This window comes from Gracilinanus agilis, chromosome 6 (assembly GCF_016433145.1).
Source record: "Gracilinanus agilis isolate LMUSP501 chromosome 6, AgileGrace, whole genome shotgun sequence".
In the NCBI taxonomy this organism is placed as follows: Eukaryota; Metazoa; Chordata; class Mammalia; order Didelphimorphia; family Didelphidae; genus Gracilinanus; species Gracilinanus agilis.
Window position 1 is genome coordinate 264,812,281 of NC_058135.1, and position 21,245 is coordinate 264,833,525.

Genomic DNA, 21,245 nt, shown 5'->3' on the forward strand with positions numbered 1-21,245 from the left:
TCCACCTCCATTAATAAAGGCAGCTTCCACACCAGAAGTTTCTTATGCCAAAATAATTATAGGCCAGTTCGTTGGGTCAGTGTAGAGAACATTGAATTTGGAACCAGGAAGATTTGTATTAAAATCCTTATTCAAAAACTTCCTATTTGATTCTAGGCATCATTTAGTTTCTTTGTGACTCAGTTTCCCCCTGTAATCTGAGAATAATAATAGTGTTTACATCCCAGGGTTGTTATGTGGTTAAAAAAGAGATAATATTTGTTAAGAGTTTTGTAAATATTAAAGCATTAAAAATAATGACAAAAATACATGTTCCTGATGCTATGATAGCAATACAAAGAAAGAAATTAAACACACCTTTTTGGGAAGGACTATAAATTCTACTAGGGCAAAACATGATAGGATCATCAATTTGAACTAGAAGAGATCTTGGAAAACATCTTGTCAAATCCCTTATTTCACAAATGGTGACAACAAAGTCCAGAGAAACCAAATAACTATGATCACATAGCTCAGGAATGTCAGTGATCGGCAATCCATGGGTAAGTTCTAGGTTCTGAGTATACAAATTTCAAATTTATGTGAAATGAATAAAAACTATTATGCTTAATCAGAGAATCAGCAATGTATAATCAGTAGGTAGATCACTAATAACTAGAGAGATTAGGAAAGTCTCATGTAGATAGAATGTAAAATAAGTGTAAAGTGCATTTCAAACTATGAAGTGCTACATGTACTGCTAATGATGATGATGGTGATGGTAATGATAGTAATGATGATGATGGAATTACCATTTGAACTCTATCTGCACTATCTAGCCATTTGCTTCTATTTTTGCTCCCATGGGTTACACAGAAAATCTAATACCTCTCCAAATCAGCCAACCTTAAAATAGCTGAAGACAGCAACTTAGGCACTCTAAATTTGTTTTTTTTTTCCTACTTCAGATTCAACATAATACTAATTAGAAATATCTCAATAATAAATAAACTGATGATCATTTGAGAATGGGTTGAAATTTTGAAAATGGAATTCTTTTTCTGATGCAAATTAGACTTGCTGGACTCTGTGTTTCCATCCAATTTGGAGACTATTCTATTGTTTCAATTTCATTCATAATATTCTATTTTTTTCCTCTTAGTTTTCAAATTCCCTTCCAATGCTTACATTTTATGTTCTTTGGTGCCTTCCAGTATTAATTTTTTATGTTTACATAATATTTCAAACGTATAAAACTTTTACTTATAAACTTTTAAACACATAAAAGTCTTAAACATCCAGGATATTAAGGAAATAAGGGTTTATCCCTATACAAATATAAGCTGTTTTGTTGTTTTTGTTCATAGAACAGGTTTTTAACAAGGCTTGCACTTCAATATAAATGCCTTACTGATAAACTACTCAGCATTTTAAATGCAAAGTTCCAAAATCTTCCTAGAATATGATTTTTTTCATTTTGCCACATTAAAATATTCACTTATCTAAAGTACTAATACATTTTTAATGACAGTAAGCCTCAGTTTTTGTTTCCATTATTTCCTCAGTGAATTTTATATCAACTGAAGATTTTATTCTAACTGACCTAAAGCTAGTTTTCTTAACATCAAATTAAGTCTAAGGATTCAGGAATTAAATGGGCTCTTAGTTACTTAGGGTTCCATCTACTCCTGGTATCATTAGATGGAATCTTCCTCTCCTCCTACTACTTTATTTCTGCCAATATAGCTTGGTAATACAGAAAGAGTTTATGTCTCAAAGAGGGTATTATGACTTCACAGAAAGGGAATACACAGCAGGAACTGATGAAATTCAAATCAGCCTAGACCTGGTGTCATGATAACACATCCATTTAGCTTTCAAATCACATCAGAATTTTTTTCTAGATTGGATGTATTTCAAAGTTATCTGACCTTCCTGAGACCTTTAAGAAATTTTGGCATCCATGAAAATAAGTCAGACGGCTAATTGCTCATCAGAGGGCAGAATTATATTCTTCAGAGGGGTCCTGACCATAATCCTCTAAAAAAATAAAATTAAGAAAGGGTTTTATGACCTTTGTTTGATGACTTATAGTAAGAGTGATAATCCAGTATTTCTTGGGAACAGTCCATTATAGTTAGTGATCATTCTACTACTTATGACATTTTCCTTTATGTCAATCCTGAACTTGATTCTTTAGATCTTCTATCCATTTCTCCTAGTTATGCCCTCCAAAGGGAAGCAGAATCATGGACACATCTCTAGGTCATGCCACTGGCAACCTACCTCCAAGATGAAAGAGGTTCATTAAGGATTACTTTTTGAGTCTAATCATTCAGAAAGTCTTTGAGTCTAATCATTCAAATCAGTAGGATCAGGCTTGAACCTTATTAAAAGAAATTCACCAAAAATGTAGATATGTAAAGAGATTATTAATACAATCTGAAGTTTCTTTTTTTAATTATTTCCCCCACCCTTAAATTCATTCATTCCCTCAGTTAAATACTTTCCTTTTAGGTAATGAATTAGGCCAACTCCTTTGTGAGAAGATACACAGGCTCCGAACTCAATCACATTTTTGATGATGTCGTGCTAAATTGCTATGAATGAATCTTATTCACTAGAACTGGCAGAACTTGGGGCTTATGACAGACTGGGCATCTCAAAGCCTCTAAGGAAACTTTCAGTCATAATACTTTGCTATAAATGTGACTTATGACACTTAAAATTATCTACTATCCCCTTCCTAACAGAGAAATTGTTGCTGTTCAATCATTTCTGTCATGTTCAACTCTTAGTGACCCCATTTTGAAGTTATTTTGGCAAAGATAGTGGAGAAGTTTGCCATTTCCTTCTTCAGCCCATTTAATAGATGAGGAAACGGGGGCCAGCAGGTTTAAATGACTGACACAGGGTTACCCAGACACTAAGTGTCTGAGACTGGATTTGAACTCTGGTCTTCTTGATTCATGGCTACTCCAGGGAGAAATTACAGATACCTTTTTGATGCTCCAGCAAATGAGTTTTGAGAGTTTACTTTGCTACTGGCCACTGTTCTCTCAACCAGGATTAGTATTCATTTGAAAATATGTCTTTCTCACTCATCAATATGTCAAGAGTATTGTGTTATAGAAATGCACAATTTAGAAGATAAGTCAAGTTAGGTGGTCTAGTGGATAGAATGTTATACTTTGAGTTAGAAAGATCTGAGTTCTAATTCTGCCTTCCCTGCATGACTCTTGATGTGTTCTTTAATATAATTGCACCTCCATTTCATCATTTGTAAAATATGAGGGTTGAAGTTGATGGCCTCTATGGACCCTTCCGGATTTTAACTTATAAGCCCATCAGTTGGGAAAGAGAGAGTTTAAGTGGTTTATCCATGGACAAAGAACTAACAAGTACCTGAGGATGGATTTAAATCCAAGTCTTCTTGACTCCATATTCAGTGCTCAAGCCATAATATCACCTAAAGTACCTCTAAGACAATGATGCAAGATTCATCTCTAATATTATGGGTGAGTTTCAACAATAACCACAACCACAAACTCAACAGATTCTTGATACTTTCGTGAGTAAGGAAGAGGCTCAAATTAAATATAAATAACGTGTATGAATATAAATGCTAATTTTGGCTAATGGTTTTAATCAAGGGAGAAAGTTTTCATTTAAAATGAATATGTAATTAGTCCTTGTAAAAGAAGTGCAAATAGGACTTAATTAATGAATTTACTGATTGGTCTTTTCTGTTGCAAAAATGAATAATTGTAAAATAAGTCACATGTGTACTGATGTATCAATGGCATAGAGTAGAAAACTCAGATAAAGAAGTGATCTCAGAGTTCACTTAATCTAGTCTTCACTTGAATCATGAAGCCCCTTTGTTATATCCTGAATGGGTGATACTCCAGCTGCCAAATCAAGATCCAAAGGGAGAAGGCTAATTCCCAAGAGAGTTCATTCCAATTTGGGATGAATATAATTGTTATCATCTTTTCCTTACATTAAGTAAAAATGTGCTTTTATTTTATTTTTTTTTCCTCAGAGGTCTTAGTTCTCCCCTTGGAAATTATGCAAAATAAATGCAATGAACACTGAGGTACCATTTTGAACCTAACAATTTGACTAATAATATAAAAGTGGAAAATGAAAAATGTTGGGGTGGATGTGGTAAAACTGAGATACTAATATACTGTTGGTGAAGTTGTGAACTGATGAAACAGTTCTGAAGAGCAATTTGGGACTATGTCCAAAGGACAATAAACCTGTGCATACCCTCTTATTCAGCAATGCCATTACTACAGCTATAACCCAAAGAGATAAGAGGTAAGGGGAAAGGACCTACAAAAATATTCATGGCAGCTCTTTTCATGGTGGCAAAGAATTGGAAAATGAAGGGATGTCCATCAATTGAGGACTGGCTCAACAAGTCATGGCTTATGATTGTAACAGAAATATAATTATGTCATAAGAAATGACAAACACACACACACACACACACACACAGAGAGAGAAACCAGGATTTATATGTAGTGACTCAAAGTGAAGTGAGTAGAACCAGGAGAACATTGTACACAGTGATAACAATAATGCATGATGATTAAATGAGAATGACAATTATTATCAGTTTTTCAAGGATCCAGGACAACTTCAAGGGACACATAATGAAAAAGGTTGTCTATCCACAACCACTGAAGAAACTAATGGAGTCTAGGTCCCAGATTGAAGCATATAATCCTTCATTTTATTTCCACTACAATTTATTTTTCTGGTGTAAATGTGTCTTCTTTCACAACATGAAGAACATTGAAATAAGTACTGAATGATAACACATGAACAATCTATATCATATTACCTGCCATCTTGGGGAAGGTGGATAGTTGAGAGAGAAGAGGACATGGATCAGAAAATTTTATAAAATGACTATGAAAAATTTTATTGACATGTAAAATGACTAATCTTTCTCTGAACTAGTCTTTAAGATTTTTGAAGGCAACTACCAGCTTCCCTCCCAAACTACTATTGATTTGTTTTCTTCTTTGAGTTAAACTTCATTAGTTTCTTCCATTAATCTTGTTCTAGGTCTTCTAACCATCTTCTGGATTTCTTTCCTGTCATTTATTTATTCATGCATTGCACACAATATTCATTAATCATCTACTGTACTCTTTTCATACATTCTAAGATACTTCCATAATGTTCCTTGGTACCTTCCCTGAGAGAATATTATCATATCAATTCTTAAAGTGACATTTTTAAAGCATCTATGATTCCTTTAATATCCTATCCATTTAAAAACAATATTTAGAAAAGCTGACCATAGAATTAATCACACTGCCAGACTGGTACATGACAGAAATAAAGAAAAAATTCTTACACTAGACACTAGAAAATGGTTTTGATATTTTTTCATGAATTAAAAAAACACTTCATTTTCAGGGAGAGAACTCAGGTTTGCATCTTAGCTATGTCATTTACATCCTATTTGACAATGGGAACCTCATTTTCCCAAGATAGACTTTACTTTCTTCCCTTTAGGGGAGTGATCTTGATGCTCTCATTCATCAGTCAATATATCTGTAAAGATGACATTTTGTGTCTAAGGTATTTACCATCCTGTAGCTAACATAGAGACTAAACACCTTTAATTCATTTCCTGGCCTCTCCAGCATGGCAGAAACAATCAGTTTTTGACCCACTGGCATAGTTTTTAAGTGCCTTGTAACATCTCCCTGTCAACTTAAATATTCATAGGAGGATATGGGTGGAGTCAAAATATAAGGTGAGAAAATATTATTGTAGTTTAAGAATTCAGAAATCCAGATAATTAAAAAATGATAAAAACTGAAGCTTCTGTATATATTGTATGTGTGTTTTGGGGAAAGATCTGCAAATAGTTTACAATAACAATATTAAAAAAGACTGGATGGATGGTTAGACAACTTAAAATATTTTACCACTTTTAAGCACTTCAAAATTATTCATTTGTGTATAATCAATTGATATGCTATTATAAATCAAACATCTATTTATTAATCCAGGTCTCAAAGACTTTTCCCTTGCCACGTTTTGTTAGACTAATTCAAGTTACTAGAAATACATAAAAAAAGATTTTTTTTAAATACTATTTTGCATCAATTGACTTTAAGGTTAATGAGTTGGTTGAGGCTCTTGCATTCTTCAAAAGAATTGTTTCCTCTGCAAAATACACATTCTTAACTTTGATGTCCTTTCTTCTCATCCTAATGGAAATTCTAATCTCCCTATTTATCTTTATAGGTAATAGTTAATGAGACAAAATTGAAAAAGAAACTAAATAGTAGGCAAAACTTGCTAAGTTTTCCTATTATAATACAGTATACATGTAGTATAACACAATGTATGTGACACATTATATTGTGAGAAGTATAATGTGATATATGATGGAGATTTCTTTATTTCATATTTCCCTTCCTGAGAAACCCAGCTTACATGCCAAATTATCCTAAATTTCCTAATCTAACCTCTACCCTCATTAGAGTATAAATTTTATGAAAGCAGGGAATCATTTTTTCCCTCACTTTATCCATTGGCACTTAGCCTTATGACTTTAAAAACAGCACAAGAGTTAAAGCAATGCTTGTCAACTTAAAAATTGTATTAGTAGATCTTTCCCAAATTTGACACTCCATTTCCCATATCTATATTTTCAGATTGTCTGCAATGAGTAAAAAGTACATTTTTGTTCATCTCATCTCTCAGAACTTGTCTTTATTTAAGGGTCAACTGAAATACTTATTTCAGTTGTTGTGTAACCATTGCTTCCAGTTTAAAGCTTAGATAATTCTTTGTAAAAATATGTCTTTTTAGCCCTTTTAATTTTTTCTGGATTCTCATCTGGATCTTCTCTATAAGTGATTAGTAAACAAATTTTCATTTTCAGTTCATGATGAGGGGATAAAGATATATATGTAAATACATCCTATAATGATAGAAAACTTCTGGTATCCATAAGCATACTATGTTCTCCACTTACTAATAATATGCAATAGTTTTTCACATTTAAAATATGAACCACTGCTGTCTCAGAAATCTGAATCAGAATAACTGTTTCCCTCAGAACTCTTGGAAACTATGCTCCCAACAAATAGTCTGTCAAGGAAGATTAAACTTAGCAACTGCTCAGCAATCTGCTAAGAAACAGATATACTCCTAGAGAAATGCACCATACCTCGTCTCTTCCATTTGACTATAAGCTCCATGAAGGAAGGAGCTATTTTTTCTTTTAATTTACATTATTAATGCCTAGAATATAGTGAGCCTTTATAATAAATACGTCCTGACTGTAAGACTCAGCCTTTATTTAAATAGGGTCCAATGATGGTGAAGCTTTGCATTTTCAGTAGAGAATAGTAAGCAGATGGAGATGATTAAGATAAAAGATAAAGATGTTAACTACCTTTATTGTACTTCTTGAGTCATTTCTTCCCACTATTAATTAGTTTCTGTGGTATGAATTTACAGAACATAACACATGTTCCATTTAAGTAAAAAACTTCAGTACAAAAGCCAATAGTTTCTGGATAATAAATGAAAGATTATTTGGAATTATCCCCACTATTGCTCCTTCACCAAAAGCATAATGCATTGAGTGAAGACTGAATACATAATAGATATTCATATTTTAAAGCATATGGAATTTAATCAACTCCACGAGGGACTTGGGGATGGCTATTATGTAAATCACTCTTTATGTCAAGTTAATGGTAATATTTGTTTCTATTCCTTCCTTTGACTCTAATTAGCTATGTAGCTTTAAACAAGTGATTTCAACTATAATGGACTCATTTTCCTCACCTACAACTGATGGAATGAACAAGAACGTTTATTAGTTTTTATAGTTTTCTGTATTTATATGGGTAAATGGAAACTGAGTTGGGGCCAAATATGATCAAGAGGAGGAGAGGAGATTTTACTGCCTTTTGGAAAAGGAAAAGCACAATTCTTCAATGACAACCATTTCTCCCCAAAATGAACAAAAGAAAAAGAAAAATTATCAATCTTCTGGTTTTAACTGTATAACGGTGAGACATCAAACTCTATAGCATCTGAAGAATACATATGTATAGAAAGAGAGAGATAGACAGACAGAGATATAAATATACTCATATATTTTTGTATATAAACAAATATATGTAAAATTGTATTTATGTCTTTTTAGTTCATCTATGGAGGGCATATCCAATGGACTTACATAGCTTTTCAAGTAGAAATTGACAGTTATAGCTAAAAGGGAGGTTTGAGATCATCATGCTTAGCTACCTCATTTTAGACAGAAGAAATTTAGGTCTAGAGATTGAGTAATTTGCTGAAAGTCACAAAGGAAGAAAATAGCAAAAACAGGATTTGAACCTAGGGTCCACAATGGAAAAATGATCTCCAAGAACCCTTACAGCTTCATTTTTCATATGGTAATTGTAGGTTGAATGGATTTCATGCTGCACAAAATGATTTTTATATTATTTCATCTTCACAATAAATCTTTTGCTTCCCACATGTTTTTTTTCCTGCTTCTCTACTGATGATTATTTAAGTTATCTATTCACTTCTTATATTTAACCACTGTGACAGATGCCAATTATTGTTATGGGAACATCACTAAATATATACACACACCCTCCAGGCTAGATAACATGATGTTATACTCTTTGCAGAATATTATGTGTACATTTTGATGGCTTGCAGTATGCTAGAAACCATAAGCTTGCCCCCCCCCCTTTTTTAAACCCTTAACTTCTGTGTATTGGCTCCTTGGTGGAAGAGTGGTAAGGGTGGGCAATGTGGGTCAAGTGACTTGCCAAGGGTCACACAGCTGGGAAGTGTCTGAGGCCAGATTTGAACCTAGGACCTCCCGTCTCTAGGCTTTACTCTCAATCCACTGAGCTACCCAGCTGCCCAAGATTGCCCTTTTTTTAAATCAAAGTGGATGAACTTCTGTCAATTTTACTAGACTAGGCAGTAGGAATATTATACAATTAGCTATAATAAATAAATCAATCTATAGCTATGTTTGTTTTTACATTCTGGCTTTTATAGTGACTGGAGTGAGTATGCATACAATTCTCAGAGATAAATATTTAGGAATTTGGGGTTTCAGAAATCTGATTTCTCTATGGTAGTTCAGAACAATAGTGACAACAAGGATAATGGAGACACATTTATATAACACACAGGACTATTAAATTGATGGAACTACAAAATTTTTCAGGAAGAAGAGACCTCAACAAAATCTAGTCCAACCAATACTACCAAAAGAATTCTCACTATAACAAAGAAAATCAGTCATTATCTAGTCTTTGCCTTAAGGACTTGAGAGAACAGAAATCCACTCTCTTATAAGTTGGCTCATTGCATTGTTTTTGGATAGCTCTGATCATTAGAAAGCTTTCCCTTTTACAGAGAGACTAAATTTTCCTCTTTTCAGTATCTACTCATTGCTCCTGATTCTTCCCTCTGAGATCAAGAATAAATACTAATTCTTCTCCCATATAATGTTTCAAATGTGTTAAAGTAATTGTAATATTCTCAGTGAGACCTTTAATCTGCAGTTAAGGAATATGCAGTTATTTTCATTGATCCTCATATGGTTTGTGCTCAAGGTCCTTTGTCATCCTGGTTTTCTTCCCCTGGATACTTTCTAGCTTACTAATATTCTTTTGAAAAGATGGCATCATGGTTTAAAAGCTATACACAATGCTCTCTATTTGGTCTTACCAGAGTAATGTGGGACCATAACTTCCTTATTTCTGGAAATTATGGTTCTCATTAGTTCTTTATGGCTATCATATCACATTCCAAATTATTTTGCAAATTACTAAAACTCGAATGTCATTTTCTGGCAAATTCCTAGACTAGATATGTGATTCTGTAATTACTTACTAGATTTATATAGGATACAATTTGGCCAGAAGACAACTGGCCATCCATTTTCCCTATGACCTATGAAAAAGCTCCAGAAAAAGAATGTTCAGTTATGGATGGAAGTTGAAAAGAAATAGCTTTTGCATCCATGTGAAGGAAACTGTAAAAAACTTCCAATAATAGATTTAAGGGATTCTTGGTCTTTAGGAGTGTTGAAGAAGAGCCCAGTTGATGATCTGCCATGGAGACCATCATGGAAATATTTCTTCTAGTAATGGCTGAAATAGATGACTTCTCAGCTTAGAACCAGCAATGAGAGTTTATAAGAGGCTTGACAGAGAGAGAAAGAGAAGCCATTCATTAAAATTCAAAGTTACAAAATAGAGATGAATTTATACTCTTTAAGGGATTTAAACCCTTTTTCTGTTTGACAACAAAGTTCCATGGCATCATTAGAGCATTGCTTTAAGCATTAATATTCATTCACTCAGTTGGCTTAAAGAGTTTAAAACTTCTCCAGTGAACAATCCCTGTAAAATCATGTCATTCTTATAGTGATAGATCCTTTTTGCAGTACTTGGAGATCTTGAAATTGTACATTGAAATTCTGCAAGGCAGAACATATATGCCCCTGGTTCCCTTTTTTCACTGTGTTCTCTCTCATGCATACAAGATGGAGTTAATCAGAATGCAGTCTAGGGGCCATGAAGCTTGAAGTGTCAGAAAAGCTCTGACTGCTCCTCCAGATAGTGATGTGGTCTTTAGGGAACAGCAAGATTAACAGGATCAAGTCGTGTTTCCAGAGCATAATCTTATCTTTGAAATTAAAAATTCCACACCAGTCATAACACTCCATAATTGTACCCTTTACCTAATGTAGAACAAAGATTAATGAAAGCATTAGGACTGTCAAGGATGAGTCATCTCCTCTTTCCTTATGCCATAAATTAGTCCAGTGAGGGCGACATTTTTTGTCATCATTGTTGTTGTTTAAGGTTAAACGCTTTGCAAAATATCCCACTTAAGATCAAATTAGTCATGTTGATGAAATTAAAAGCACTTGCATCCAATCATATACATACTTTATTTGTGCATTACCAGGAAAGCAGATAGATTTCTTCATTCATAGAAGTGTGGGAATGTGTATGTGTGTGTGTGTGTCATCTCTATGTGTCTTTGAATAGTTACTTGCAGATATTTTTCATCTACCTCTAACTCTCTCAATGTGTCTCTACTAATAACTATATTATACCTATATCTATACATTCATTTATTCATCTATCTCTACTATTTCTAGTTCTATACCTATATCTTTATTTTTCCCTTTCTTTCCTCCCTGCCCATTCCTATGCCTATATCTATCTACATCTAAGGCTATAGCTATATCTATTTTTATGTCTAAATCTTTCTTACTTTTTGGTCAAAAATGAAACTAGTCTTTCTTTCACATGGCAATCTTTCCAAAAGATTGAGGAAAATTATGATATTCCCATTGAGTCCTTTCATCTCCAGACTAAGGGTTGCGGCTATATCTATATTTATACCTACATCTATGTCTACTATTGCAATCTCTATTTTGAAAAATAAAAGGTGTTTTACAAGAATAATTGTACAAGTTAATAAGATAATTTTGGTGTCAATTTTTTAGGGTTGGGTTATACATGGTAAGAAAGAAATGCAAAAGTGCAGTATACATCCTATCTGCCAGGTTCTCATATCTTTATCAAATAAGGTACTTTTGTATATTTAACCAATGTGCACCCTATGCTATCAACATCTTTTTTTTTGCATAGAGTAGGTCTTTTTTATTATTATTTAAAAGGGATTTTTGTTATTCAGATAATATCCATTTATTCATAACCTGCCAATGGATCCAAATTCTTAACATTGATTTAAAAAGGTAAGTTCCAAATTCTCTCCTTTCCTCCCACTCTTTTCCCATCCAATGTTATACTGACTGTACAAATAAAGTCATTTAAAATGTATTTCCACATCAGTGGTGTTGAAAAATAATATGAAAGCAAGAAGAATAAAGTGAAAAAGGGTGCTTCATTCTGCATTCAGAGTTCATCAGTTCATTCTCCAGACATGGATATAATCTTTTCTTTAATTATCTTTTACCAAATTACATGTCAATATATTTTTCAATAATTGACTCCTGTTTGTTTTAAATTCTGGGAAGTGCTATTTGGAAGTGTCTAGCAGACTCCCTATGGACACTTGGGGACTTTGAGACTATATTACCCATGATTCCAGGGGGTCTTAGGGCGTGGGGACGTCAAAGGTCCCCACACAGGGGGGCAGTTTAAATTCAGAGGAGGGCCTAGAGAAGGCCCTTGGTCTTCCTGAGGAGCTGGCTGGCAAGCGGGAGAGAGAATGGGTTCTGGTGGTAAATTCAAAAGATAGGCGCGGTCATATACATATTTTACCAACATGGCCATGGCTTTAATTAAAATACTAATTTCTCTTATTATATCAGTCTTTATCATTTTTAATCATAACACTCCTGATGTTTTGCAATTCATGTTCTCTCTTTCCCTCTCTTCCCTCTCCCCTCCCCAAAATGGCAGGTAATATGTTATAGATTATTCAGTATTATCATTCAATATATAGTTCCTTGTTCATCATTTTGTGAAAGAAGACACAAATGGCTTACACAAGAGAAAATGATTATGGGAAAAAGCAGTGAAGAATTAGATGCTTCAATTTGAATCAGATCCATCAATTTCTTCTATGGCAATGTATGAGGTTTTGTTGTTTTTTTTTTTTTGTTGTTGTTGTTGTTCTTTGTTTGTTTTGTCATGAGTCCCTGAATAGTATTTTTTACTTTGGGCGCTTTGGAATTTTTTTGGATCATCATCTTGATCAAATTAATTAAATCTTTCATAGTTGATCATTCTTATAATATTGTTGTAACTCTGTATATATTGTCCTAGTTCTATTCACTTCCTTTTGAACCAATTCATATAACTCTTCTCTGATTTTCTCAAACCGTCTTGTTCATCATTTCTTATAGCAAAATATTATTCACTCACAATCAGATACCAGAACTTGTTCAGCCATTCTTCAATTTCCATGAACACTCCATCAATTTCCAATTATTCATAAATATACATCCTTTTCCTTTATTTTGATCTCTATGGGATAGAGACTTAGTAGTGGTATTGCTGGGCCAAAGGGTAGTAATTTACCTCCAGAGAAAGAACTGATGAACTATGTTCTATTATATACCACAACTTGTTCAGCCATACCCCAATTGATGGACAACCTTTTAGTTTTCATTTTTTTGCTACCACATGGGAAAAAAAAAGATCTGCTATAAATATTTTTGTTAAAGTAGATTCTTTTCTCCTAAATTTGATCTCTTTGGGATACAGACTTAGTAATGGTATTGTCAGATCATAGGGTAGGTTTAATATCTTTTTGGGCATAGTTACAAATTATTCTCCAGAATGGTTGGATCAATTCACAACTCCACCAACAATGCATTAGTGTGTCTCTTTTTTCCACATCCCTCCAGTATTTGTAATTTTCCTTTTATCATCTATGAATTGGATCTTATATTTTTATAAATTTTGTCTAATTCAATATATATTTGATTAATAAGGACTCTGTCAAAGAAATTTAATGTTTTTTCATTGTTTCCTACTTTCCTTTTAATTATAGCTGCATTTTTATTGTTTGTACTTTTAAAAATTTCATACAATAAAAATTATATAATATTTTTTCCTATGATCCTCTGAATAAGTTATTTTGTCATCTTTGTTTTGTCCATATATCTGACAGGTAAATTATTCAATGGAACTCTAATTTGCTTATAACATTGCACTTTATAACTTTTTTCTCTTCTCATTTTTTCCATATTATATGTCAATATAATATAAATAATCATTTTATGATATTTTGTGATCCATGTTCTCTACCCTCCTACAAACCCTTCACCCTCCCTGAGGCTGAAGAGAATAAGATATAGGTTGCACATGTGTTATAATACAATATATATTTCCTTACTCATCATGCTGTGAAGCAAGACACATACATTCACTGGAAAAAAAAAACTCATAGAAGAAACAAAATGAAGAATGGTATATTTCAATTTGCATTCAGACTCCATCAGTTTCTTCTATGGTAAAAAAAAGAGTCTTTTTCATCATGAGTACCTTGGAGTTGTACTGGATCCTTATCCTTGTTAATAATAGTTAAGTCAATCACAGTTGATTATCATATGCTAATATTGTTCCTATGTACAATTTTTTCCATGCTCTGCTCACTTCACTTTTATCATTTCATATATCTTTCCAGGATTTTTTTTGTGGTTATCCTTTATGTATAAAACTTTTTATCTCTTTTGCCTCTATCTTGGTATGTTTTCCCCACTTTTTAGATAATTAAATTAACTGTATTAAAAGGACAGAGATCAAGCAGTTGTCTAGGTAGTTCTAAGTTCTTCATTAATACAATATAATGCTTTAGTAATTTAGTTACTCATTTGCAGTCTGTTTTCTAATTCTATCATCCTTATTCTCCTTTTGCTCTGGTATTTTGTAGTATATTTCAACCACATTTCTTTCTCCATCTGCTGATCCTTACCAAATGTTCTCACCTGTTTTCCTCATTAAGTTCAAGCATGTCCCCTAATGAATAAGTGCCCTTGATATATTGCAATCTCATGACCTCTATCATGTAATGAATTCCTTTTATATAAAATTCAGGCATTCAGAGCTATAGTTTGAGTCTTAACCTCCTGTATTTCACTAATATTACAATATTACTTGAATAGTCAAATGGAGGTATGAACTCATCAGTATCTTGCAAGATCAAATTTGTTCCTTACTTTGAAAGATTTCTAGTTGACCTTTTCTATCCTTCATTTCATTATAGACATTTGAGGCCATGAGTTTTCCTTTCTATTTACTTGGATAGAATCTCATCTGTATTACTTATTACTTTTCCTTTGAACTCTCATTATTTTTCCTGTGCCATATCTGACATTCTTAGAGACCACTAGCAGATAGATATGAGAGAGTTGTATTCTAAACTTTTACTTTCTTTCCCTACCAACTTATAAATCTTGTTATATATATTTGGGCCCTTGTTAGATATAGTCAATCTTTGGCCAACTGTCGTCCATCCTTTCTGCATTTTAACCTATTGTACAGGAATTCAAATCCCATTCTCAAAATTCATTTTTTATCTGTCCATGTCCCATAATCTCTTATTACTTTTGAAATTCTTACTAGTACAGAATAGCAAAAAATAACTGAATTGAGAGGGATGAAGCATAAAGAAAAGTATTTGGGTGGCAGAGGATTGAAATTAGCAAAGCATAAATCAACAGGTCCATGTTGGGGAAGAGATGACGTAGCAGAGAGGACAGTATACATGGAAATCAAGTTGGGTAGGGATAAGCAAAGAATAATATACCTAGAAATTGTGTAACAGATAACAAATGGATGGAGATTAGACAATAATGATTAATATCCATTTCAGAAGAGAAGAGAAAAGGTGTCTCATAGTTTAGTCTTTTTTTTTGAGTTGTACCTTTTAGGAAAAGGGGAAGATTTCAAGGGTAAATATTTAAATTAATCCACTAATAAATAAGCATTTATTAAGCACCGATAATCTTTTTGCTAAGTGCTGTTAATATAAGGCAATATTAGGACATTGCAAGGAAGACTATTTTAGGTTTTATATAGGATGTCTATGTAGGAACAGCTAAGTAATATAGTGGATAGAGTGCCATACCTAGAGTTAGAACAATCTGAATTCAAAACTAGCTTCAGACATATTTACTAGCTGTTTGCCTCAGTTTCTTCATCTGTAAAATGAGCATCAGAAGGAAATGGCAAGCTACTCCAGTATGTTTGCCAAAATGCCCAAATAAGGTCATGAAAAATACAACTGAAATAATGAAACAACAAAAAAGGGGAGGGATATTCCTTGCAATGAAAGCTGTTCAAAAGTAGAATAGATTACCTAAAAAAATTATGAGTTCCCTCTCCTTGGAGATCTTTAAGCAGAGCCAGGAAGATGATTACCAGGAAAGGTATGGTGGGGGGGTTTCTTTCCCACTTAGTTTTTACTACATGCCTTCTGTGGATCCCTTCAAGCATTTATATTTTATAACTCTGTGGGAAAATGGAAAAAGAAAAGAATAGGAAAAAATAAAAAGAAAATAAAAAAGAAAATAATCTCTTCTCTTACAGAACTTACATTTTTTTTTTGGTAAGAGACAATATGAGCCCATATGAATGTATGTAATCTCTGCAGATTAAATGAAAGGTACCTTCAGGGGTAATGTAAGAGCAACAGAGGGAAATCAGGAAAACTCTCAGAGGTAGAAAGGAGTATCTGAGCTTGCCTTTAAAGGAAGCTAGGAATTTTAAAAGGCTAAGGTGAAAAGGTAGTGCCTTCACGGCAATAGGAGACTGAGAGAACGAGGGCTCTGTACAAAACCATGGAGAAGAGAGATGAAAAGCCTTGTATGAGAAAAAGTAAGAAAGATAGTTTAGCAGTAATATAGCCAATGAGAATGGGCATGATTTTAATAAACTTGGCAGGGCAGGCAGGGATCAGACTGCAGACTAAATAACCCCACTTCTCTTCAGCCAAGTGAGTGATGGACCACTTAGAACTTAAAGGGGCAGATCTTCAAATAATAAGCACATAATTAAAAAAAACACAAAAAAATGAATCATTAAACAGTAAGGGTAAACTAGAGTCACAACAATGGAATCAATCTTTTCATTGATCAGCATTTATGAAATACCTACTATCTGCAAGACATTGTAGAACTTATCGCCAGGCTAGAATTGAAGCTTTTTCCACTCCATAGGACAAATGCAAACTTAAGTGAGTGGTCCCAGCATTTATTCAAGTTCTACCTGCTCCTGCTATCTACCCCTCCACACATACCAAGATTTTTCCTCCATATGCATAGCCTTTAAGGAACCCAGAACTTGGCAGAGTGCCTGGCACAAAGTAAACCATACCTATTTATTGATAAAAATCAGGGTAACTTCTATACCATGAAGCCATCAGAATATATAACTTTAGTGAAAGTGCCACAAACCAAATTTTGATCTTGAAGAACCCTTAGAATCCAGTTCAATTTCCTAATTTTACAAATGAAAAAAATGGAGGTATAGAGAGTTTCAATGACTTCTCAGGATTTTATAATAGTAGATGTTAAAGCTAGTTTACTCCAATCACATTATTAATGAAATAATAATAATAATACATTTACACCTATATAGTGTTTATAATGTGAGAGGTAGTAGTGAAAAATTATCATTTTTATTGTAGATGAGAAAAGTGAAGATGACAGAGCATAAGTAACTTCTCCATGGCCATACATCTAGTAACTATTGGAAGAAGGATTTGATCCAAGATATTATTCCTCTAAACCCAATGTTCTTTCCACTACACCATATTATCTCTCTGAATTACTTACTTCTTTGTTGGCAGATGACAAATAAAATCTCAGATTCAAAATTGGAAAATATTTCAGGGACCATGTGGTCCAACCACCTAATTTTTCAAATGAAGCTACTGAAGCCAAGAGCGGTTAAATAATTTGTCGAAGGTCACACAGCTAATAAATCTTTGAACCAAAATTTTCCAAAATAGGAATAATAACATCAAGATGCCTTCATAACTATATGTTCTGTGCTATATGTAAAATAGAAGATGCACAAATTATCATTCAAAACAAAGCAGAGAGCAAAACATGCATAGACTCCAGCTCAGAAGATATATTTGGTCATCTAATAAAGAGCTAGAAAAAAAAAATAATGGCAAAGGAGGCTTTCCTCAGGAGCTTCAGGCTTAATGATTTGCTCCCTCCCATTTGTTTTCCTGCTAATTTGTGTTTATGCCAAGCCTTATAGTTATTTTGCTTTAGAGGAGAAGATAATTGATAAAGATGATAAGGATATTTCACTCCCCAATCATCTCTAGGGATTTTTGACAGGTATTGGGTATATGAATGGATGATTGAATGAGGAATATCATCTCTGTTGTTATTTTTGGGGGCGGAAGAATAGAGGACAGAAAATAGATAATAATTCAGAACTATGAAAAAAATAGAAGAAAATATGACAGTGGGTCTCAAACCATGTAATCTGCAAATTTGATAAATTTGCTGTCAATGCTTTCTTAGAAGACAATGATAAAAATGTTGAACAGCCTGGGACAAAGGGAAAGCCTAGGGGACTCTACTAGAGCTTTCTCAGATTGTTTATATCATTCCTTTAATTATTATTCTGGGGATATATTCAAGAAAATATGATTCCTCTTAATTAACTGTACTATTAATTTCAACCTGCTTGCTCATGAGGATGACATGAAAGTCTATTCAATGTTTGATGAAAGCAGGGTAAATCCTGTCTAGAGTATTCTTTTGACCTGGAAGTCAAGAAACATGGTCACAAAGGGAAATTATGTTAATTGGTCATGATCTACTATTTTTTTGATACTTTACTAACCCATGATACTTTACCATATTTGAGCCAGGTTTCTTTCTCCTGAACCTAATATTCTTTTTGTTATATTATAATATTATTTGAAATTTTTCATTTATAAATGTACAGCTGATAAGTTAGGTTGGGGAGTTAGTGTAAAAAGGACCTCTGAAACCATAGAGTCTTAAATTTCTTATTTACAGAGAAGGAAGACCAGAGATGGTTAGTGTCTTGCCTAAAGTCACATGGGTTATAATCCACAAAGGAAAGAGTTCAGCCTAGATCCCCTGATTACAGAGACTTTACTCTTTAAAATAAATCTAAAGCCAAGTGGTCTGTATTTTTCATTACAGAGGACTGGATATAATCAGTTAACATGCAAAGACTATGCCTCATATAGCACCAAAAGCAGTATTAAAAAAAATACATTGATAAGCAAGTATAAGATGCCTAGTGATCTCAATCCTCAATCCTTGGAAGTACTACCCTCCATCTCTGAGATCATAGATCCACTGTTTTTTTTTTTTATTTTATTGGAGTATTAACAAGTGATAAAGCCCTAGTAAATTTACATAGAATTAAACACAGGAGGTTGACAAAGCAAAGATGGAAGCTCTTTGATGGCTGGAATTTACAATATGCTTTGGCGAGTAGGAGTCAACTGATAAAAATAATCTGGGCTATTTACATGGAGACAAAGATAAAGGAGTGGGTGGGCAGTTAGAGTTCTTATAGTGGGCTATATTTAGAGGAATATTTCCATAGAGTGGGTGGTGGCTTAAATAGTATTTCTTTGGAAATTAGTCCATGCAAAATAGACATTCCTTATGGAATCCTGAAGGCAGATTTGCTAAAACCAGGGCTATCATCCAAACATTTGAATCTGAATATGACTTAGATATTATTTGGAAGCAATTAATTTAAGGAAGTAGAAAAATTTGGGGAAAATAATTTTACAAGGTCAGTATACTTTGGTCCTGGGTATGTTTTTTAACTATAAAAAAATTCCCCCTAATTACATGATTATTTCCATTTCAAAAATATATGGGTGATCATGTTTAAATTTTATTTTTTCATTTCTTTGCCACAAGTCTTTTACATGAATGACCAAAAGATAGGGCCCACAAAATCTCAAATTCCCTAGGTTACCTAGGACTAACATATTATTGTTAACATGGTATACCTTAGATTTATGGTCCGAGGATACATGCTTAGTTACCAGCTCTGCAAATATCATGATGTTAAGTCCCTTGCCACTCATTACCTTGAGACCTTGGTTAAATTATTTAATCTCTTTAAGCCTCAGTTTCTTCAGCTATAAAATAGAGACAGAATGCAAAGATCACCTAGGCTGATGACAGTTCTAGATCATCTGTGTAATGGGAAAAGAATAGAGATAGGATAAGATTTAAGAGAAGTGGAAGGCTGTCTTTAAGGCACATACTAGAAACTCAAGGAAAAGGTTTTTAGCAGGCAGAAGGCAGAGGAGGAAGAGTTTGAAAGTGACAACTGCTAGAGTGAGTAACTTCCTGTAGGAGTTTTTGGCTCTTCCTGTTCAGAAAGGAGGAAAGGCAACTTGTCAGAGCTTAGCTACCTCAACCTGACTATGGAGAAGGAGAAGCCCATGAATCATCTTTGGAGGTACTCTGTTTGGGAATATCTAGAAAAGGATCTGACCATATCTGTTGTGCTTTCCAGAAGGTTTTTTTATCTAAAAATCCTATCAGATTAGCTATTTTAAAGCAATCATAACAAGTTTTGGAGACAGCTTCTGAACTAAATCTAACCAAGGACTGAGAGTCATAGATAGGTAGCTTAGTCAGTTTTTGCGGAATACCTAGATAGATATAGGGAGTGGGTAAATTATCTGGAAGACTCAAAGGGTCCCTCTTGCAAGGGTTGTAGAGGGTTATTGCATGAATAGCTAGATCTCTTAGAGTTAGAGACCCCTTGTTCTGATCAGTTTGTATCCCCTCTTAAAATAAAAGAGATACTGATTTTCTACATCAATTGTCTCCAAGGCATTTGCACAACTGGCCCAGTGAGAGAAAGTGATTCTGCTTCACTCTCACTAACTGGAGGTTAGAATATCCAGAGATCAAGACTGGGTATTCAGAGGGATCCCTAAGTGAAAACTACCACTATCCACTCTGGGTCTCTCACCAATACTCTTTTTTTATCTGACAGAATTCCCTGATTCACAGTTTCGAAATTTGTACAATGAATTGAATGGAATGGATTATAAAGGATTATAGGATAATAGATCTAGAATTTAACAGATCATTGAAGTCTTTTAGTAGGATCCTCTGATTTTACAGTTATGGAAGTTAAGGCTTAGACAGACTAAATGATTTGTCCAAGGTCACTCAGAATTTGAGTATCAGAGGATATATTTGAACACATGCTGAAAACTTTTATTTTTTTCCTTACAATTTCATAATCCATCACTCTTTCCCTGAACAATGCTTCTTACATTTTACCATTCAATGGGTATTAGGAGAGGCAAAATTAATATAAAATCCCTTGTTTAGAGTGCCTAGATGAGGTCTTGGCCATCATAAGATATTCAGTGATTTTAAAGGAGTGCAATCTACTCATTAGACAAAGAATAGAAAAAAATTAATGTAATAGTAAATTAATGTCTTCATCTTGAACACTATATTCAGTTTTTCTCATCTTATTGCATTGATAACAAAGCAGAAAGAGAAAAGGTCTTGAGAAGGGTAAGATGCACAATTACTATAATACAATTTTCTATCCAGAGAATTTAAGAATACTTGGACCATTTAATATGAAAAGGAGAAGATACAAAGGAAGATAATGGAGCTACATTAATAATGAATGGCATACAGAAGGGCAAGTGTTTCTATTTGACCTATTTTTAAATATAAACTAGATATAAAG